The sequence below is a fragment of the Macadamia integrifolia genome, chromosome 11, assembly GCF_013358625.1.
Source record: "Macadamia integrifolia cultivar HAES 741 chromosome 11, SCU_Mint_v3, whole genome shotgun sequence".
Taxonomy (NCBI): Eukaryota; Viridiplantae; Streptophyta; class Magnoliopsida; order Proteales; family Proteaceae; genus Macadamia; species Macadamia integrifolia.
Genome location: NC_056567.1, coordinates 26,678,295 through 26,685,315, shown reverse-complemented (window position 1 = coordinate 26,685,315; position 7,021 = coordinate 26,678,295).

Here is a 7,021-nt window from a genome sequence, read left to right as displayed (position 1 = left end):
AAAAAAAAAAAACCCAAAAAAAAAACTCTCCCACAGAAGATCATAGTCATGAGGAAGACGGAAACTCAGTCTTCAGAATGGTCATATACATAAGGATCTCATTTCATAGCGTAATTATATGGTGGTATCAGCATAATTATCTGCTGGGGAATAGGCTAGTTCCATGTTAGACACATCCATAAGAGTATCTAAAGAAAAACAAAGCATTGAAAACAATACAGAAATCACAAGCCGTTGATCGTTAATGTATAAATCATTACCTTTCCTTGCTTCCAAAACTATATGCTGTAAACATAACAATCTATCAGATAAAAAAAATCTACTAAGATAGCCCCTAAGACTGTGGACTTACAGACAAAAGGGAAGTTAATAACACTCTCTGTTTTGACTAGTATGCACAAAAGATGCAGTTTTATGATGAGAATATGTAAGATTTACAGGATACTGATTATCAATTCTCACTCAACCCAGGAAGAAAGGAAACTTGCGGGACTTGGAAGATGTCAAGGTAAGGAAATGTATTAACATTTTCAAGCAAATGCCACCTTGCATATGTCTCAATTCAAACATGTAGATGATCCTTTGGTGTTCACTAGTAACAGAAGCACCAACAACATGACCCAAATATAGGTGTATTGCTTGAAGCAATCCAATAATGGGCTTAGATTTTTATTTTTATTATCATTATTGTTTTTTATTTTTTTTTTTGGGTTTTGCCCCGGGGGGGGGGGGGGGAGTGGGGAATTCTATGAAATCGGTGTTCACCTCTAAACCAGAAAATGAAAAGAAGTGATTACTGAAGTTAGAGTTTTCTGACCAAAAAGTTCCATGTTGTGAAATGGTAGTACTTAAGGTAGTTCCAGTCCTATTGATTCTGTTCATGTTGCCTGTAAACATTTTGACACTTTATATGCTTAGAGGAGGAGAAGTGGGGATTGAGAAAGGAATAAGCTATAATTGTAAAGTCTGTGTCAATTTCGTGCCCCTGGAGCTCCACAGACAGCAGAAAATAAGCATTGGATCATGATCATGCACTCCTTAATCAGATACCTAAAAGTAACAAATCCAGACACTAAATTTCACTGGTTCTAACACCAGAACTGACATCAATAGCTGGGGTTCCAAGTCCACTTTCCTGTAAAGAATTAACTTTTCTTTAGGTAACCTATCAAAGAGTTAAAACTTTATTTGGAATTTCCGCTCGAAAAGATTTTGTATTTCAAGAACAGCCTTCTTCACAAGTTCTTTATCCATCTTTCTTTCAGAGCACGAGGACATGAAGCCTAAAGGTGAATTGAAGCCAAACTGAATTTCCAAGCTTTGAGGTTTTTTTTTTTTTTTTTTGGGACATGATTTCAGGTAATTAAGAAAATACAAGTCCACTATTTTGACTTACGCAGAGTATTATTACAGATCATCTCCTCCTTAACTACTGGTGCTTCACTTTATCCGTGTATAGCTCTATATAGCAATAAGCAAGCAAAAACATACTATCAACAATGGGTTCCAAATGAGAGAGATAGAAGAGAGAAAACGCACCATTTCGAGCTCCTGAGCCATCAAAATGCAGGGGCCGCACCATGTCGCATAGAAATCAACAATAAGAGGTACAGTCCTTTCCCCCTTAACCAGCTCCTCCACCTCCTTGGCCGACAGCTTCTTCTGCCAAAACCCAAACCCCCAAAACCATAACAATGAAGAAATAAAGAAAGATTTGATACAGAAGAAGGCAAGGCAGAAAGAAAAGAACCATCACAGCTGTAATCTGTAATCAAATTACCACTAAATAGTCTTGTCTGACGTACTTGCCGGAAGCGGATTCGCAGAGTAGCTTTCTTCTTGGTTTTAGGGAAAGGGATCTGTCAATAGTTGTTGAAGAGCGCAAATTGGGTTGGTGGGTCTTCAAGAAGGAAGGAAAACGAAGAAGGGGTCGTGGCGCCGTGAGAAATGCAGAGGAAGTCGATGTAGTAAACAATGATGCGTTGCTCTGTATGACTGTCATTCCTGATGACTGTGAAGACGAAGAAGAAGAGAAAGAGAGAGAGAGAGACCGTCCCTGCAATTTGGCTTTAGAGAAAAATCCTCTTTGCTCTGAAGATAAAACCGAAACCCACCACCGATGAGGAGACCGGAATTTATCTTGGGGTCACCATTGATCGCAGAGGAGGATGAGAAGATATCTAGGAGGATATGGATATGGGTATCAGTATTAATGGGCGTTTTGAGCCAACTGCCCAACCCCATCATTTAGATATGGGCCGAATGAGGCCCATATGAAGCCCAATGCATTGATGTCATATGCTGTTTTCTGAGCTCAAGGCCAAAGGGATCAAAAGTAAATAAAGGTGTACCAGTTGCACGAGGCTCTCGCATGTGCGAGGTCTGGGTGATGAGATCTACATAATCTTAACCCTAGAATGTCGAGAAGATGTTTCGATCGTTTGACCACCAAGTTGCAACATTCATACCTTACCATTGGACCAAGCCAAAAGGATCAAAAGTTAAAACACAAAAATGTTGTGGAAAAGGACCCCATTTGTTCAAGTTCTCAAATGGATTAGATATGATCTAATGTTCTACCCAAGAAAAAAAGATACGATCTCATTTTTTATTTTTTGGTAGGAAATAGAATTATTTATTCAAGTGTGTCCAGCGCAAGGTATCCAAATTACAAGCTTCAGATAACCAAGGAGTGGAGTCCGGCCAAGTTGTCTCACACACACATGACAAGGCCTTCCGAGCCAATGAGTCAGCCACGTTGTTAATCTCCCTGGAGATATGGTGAAATGAAAAATTCCTAAAGAAAGAGACTAAGTGCTTAATGTCATGAACAATATTCAGCACATCAAAAGGTGGGGGAGAAGTACTAGTGGTAAGGAAAGTAATTAACTCTTTGCAATCTGATTCCACCTCCAAGTCATCAATACCTGCTGCAATGCAATAAAGAAGGCCAGATCTAAGGGCCAATGCTTCTCCTTGAAGCACAGAGGAGAAGGAAGTTGGAATGGACACCGCTACCATGGGATTTCCGTCACAGTTACGAATCACACAACCGAGGCCACCTTTCGTACTAGTCAAAGATGCATCTGAATTCAGCTTAAAATAGTGATGCTTAGGAGGGGACCAACATTCCTCTATTCTGACATTGTGAGGAGGAGTTTTAGAATCGTTTTGTTGAGTAGAGCTAAGGGCCTCATTAAACTCATGAAAGTGGAACTCGGCCAGTTGAATAACTTCCAACGGAGTGCAATCCTTACCATTAAATAAAATATCATTTCGAGCCATCCAAAAAGATCAACATATGAAGGATGCAAGGCCAAAAGTATCTTTACGTTGTTGCTTAGAAGAGGCATTCATATCTCCCCATGAATCAATGAGTCGATGAAGTGTAGGATTCTAAGAAGGGGGAGAATAAGAGAGTCAACTCCCAAACCAAACTGCTCTCACAAAAGGGCAATCCAAAAGAACATGATCAACCATTTCAGATTTCTCACCACACCTCTGACAAGCTGGATCAATAGGAGCTCTCTGCTTGCTTAACCCTTCTCCAGTTGCAAGTCCCCCAGCACATGCATGCCATAGGAAGCTACATATCTTAGGGAGAGAATGGCATGACCATATATGGGACCAAACAAATTTTGGGATATCTCTAGAAGAGATGGTCGAAGACGATGCCGATGCTTCCCTTTCTTTGTCCTCTAGCTGGTTACATAATAGATGGTAACTTGATTTTGCCGAGTAGATCCTACTTTTAGCTCCACACCAAATTCTTCTATCCGGCTGAGGGAAAATGCTTAACTTGATCTTCAAGATTTCATTTCTATCATCTGGATGAAACAGATTCTCCAAAGCTCTCACATTCCAAGTTCTATTGGGATGGTCAATTAACTCTGAAACCAACATATCCAAATTTGCTAGAGGGTAGCAATGTTTTAGCTTGAAATTTGGAGTAGATGGGATCCATTTTTCATCAAACACTCTAATGCTCCTTCCATCCCCCACAATCCATAACAGTCTGTCTAATAACACATTTCGTCCTTGTATAATTCCACGCCATGCCCACGATGGATTGGAACTCAACTAAGCATTAAGGAAGTTGGTGTTGGGGGTAGTAGATTTGCCTCATCATGGTAGCCCAGTAGGAATTAGGATACTGCCATAACCTCCAAGCAAGTTTCCCTAACAGAGCATTATTCTGAATGGCAGGATCTCTGAATCCTAAACCCCTATGAGCCTTCAATCTACAAAGTTGTTTCCATGAAATCCAACATATTTTGTTCTTCTCCTCCGATTAGCCCCAAAAAGAAATAAGTGGCAACACTACGAAGTTTGGAATGATGCAAAGCTAGCAACTTGAAATGAGATGCTGCAAAAGTGTTCATTGACAATGCCACATATTTGAGCATAACTTCACGGCCAGAGTGAGAAGCATCTTCTGCTTCCAACCTTGCATTCTCCCCAAGGTTTTGTCATTAATCTCTTGGAAAAGTGTTGCCTTAGAGGCTCCAAATTCTATAGGGAGGCCTAGATACTTCCTTAGTCCATCAGTGTAAGGCATTTTAAGAATGCGTGAAAACCAACGTTTGAAGCGAGGGTGGGTGTTAGGATTGAATGTGAGAGTGGATTTTTGGCAATTAATCTATTGACCGCTAGCCTTGCAATATATGTGAAGGCAATCCCTTAAATTCTGAATTTCCTGAAAATTAACTTCGGAGAAAAGCAAGCTTTCATCAACGAAAAGGAGGTGAGTAATAGGGGTAGAGCGATTGCGCACCTTTATGCCATGAATGAGACCCTAAGATTTAGCCCTGCATAGATATGAGCTTAAGGCTTGAGAACAAAGCACAAATATAGATGGAGAAAGGGGATCTCCCTGTCTGATTCCCCTAGTAAGTGTAATCGTCCCATGAACTGCCCCATTAATGAGCAGGCCATATGAAACCGAGGTTATACATACCATAACCAATGACACCCACCTAGTGTTGAACCCCAAACTAAGAAGCACACTCTCCACAAATGGCCATTTCAAGTGATCATAGGCTTTCGTCATATCAAGCTTGAAAGCCATGATGCTCTTCTTTCCCTTCTTCTTCTTTCGGATATAATGGAATGCCTCATGAGCTAAAAGTATGTTATCAGATATTGAATGGCCGGGAGTAAATGCAGATTGGGTGGGTGAAATGATATCATGCAGAAAGCTCTTCAGTCGATTCGTAAAGATCTTTGTAATGATTTTAATCACCACATTACAAATGCTGATAGGGTGGTACTGATCCACCTTTTCTAGTTGGTCCACCTTAGGGATTAGGCAAATGTTGGTAATATTGATAGAGGTGGGAGGCTGCCAGTGAGAAAGAAATCCACAGCAAAATTATAAATATCAACTTGAACTATATCCCAAAATTTTTGGAAGAAAGTTGGTGGTAACCCATCAGGACCTGGCGATTTGAGTGGAGACATTACCATAAGAGCTGTCCTTACCTCTTCCAAATTAGGGGGTTTACAAAGGATTTCATTCATATGGTCATCCACAATAGGGAAAATAGATTGACAAACTTCATGGAGAGCATCCTCTGCCACCCCTAAAAATTGTTTGATACTAATTAATCACCTCCTTAAATATTTCACCTTCAAATTGTGACCACTACTAAGAAGAAAGACGCAATTTTATAATCATGTTATGATTTCGCCTTAGAAGTGTGGTAGTATGGAAGAAATGGGTATTTCAGTCACCACTTTTAAGCCACAAGACTCTAGATTTTTGTTGCCACATTTGCTCTGCCTGTTGAAATTCAATCTCCAGCAGCCTCTCCGACTCTATTTCTCTGTTATGGGAATCTATTATAGGAAAAGCTTGCAATTGTTCCAATTCAAGAAAATATTTCCTAATTTTTGGTTGAACATTCCCAAATATCTCTTTGTTCCATTTGGAGAATACCACACTACAATTCTTGGTCTTGAGAAGAAGATTTGCTCCTGTAGTTCCAGTAGGAGGAATTGACCATGCTTTAGCTGCAATATTCTTGCAGTCGTGATGAGAAACTGATGAGCACATTTATGTGTGAAATCTAGGGTAGTAAAACATGCATTTTACATATTTAGAATGGAGCTACCTTGGGTTTTACTCTCTTTTTGCAGGTTTTATATTTTCAATGCCTTAAGGGTTATCGGGTGCTATATCTCCAATTTTACACATAAAGAGGTCCTATTTCTTTTCATGGTTGCGAAGAGGACAAAATTCTGAGCAAGATGGACGTGTCCAATTAAAAGTACGCATTCGTTTAGTTACTCGTACAAGTGATTATTCTTTTCAGGTCAGAAAAAGAATAATGGATCAGAACTGAACCGAGATGCAGAACCAGCCAGTTTGCAATTGTCTCAGAGGCACAAGGAATACTCCAAATGCCAACAAGGATCGATGGACCACATCCTTAAGTGATTGAAGATTCGTTTTTGGTAACAACAACTACCTAGTGTAGTTGGTGAGTTATGGTGTGCAAAATTCCCTTACTCACCAAGAGGTCTCAAGTTCAAATCTCATGGTTGTTTTTTTTAGAGAATTTTATTGAAGATTTTCTGCTTTTCACTCACTTAAAGCACTAAGGGCATGGAGGGGATTTTCACATCAAATTAGAAGCAAAAGAAAAATCGTGGAAGGCGCAAGAAGAGAAGAAGAAAAAAAACTCTTCCACATCATCACCAAAATATTGTCCAAATCACATAAAGCAAGAAGAAAATCCTCCCTTGGAGGGAGAAAAAGAAGAGAAATAAATTAGAAATAGAAAAAAAAAAAAAAAAAAAAAAAAAAATTATAGAAAATTTCTCCAAGTTTATTTCTCTCTTCTCTCTCCTCCATCTTAGCACTTTTGGACTCAAAAGATCTTACTATCAATTGTGGATTTCTCTCTTTTAGGAAAGAGAAATTTGTTACCCTACCTCCCCATTCCCTATAAATACAATTCATGTAAGAGGAGGAGAGATAATTCATTCTTTTTCTAGTTTTTTTTTTTTTTAGTTGCTC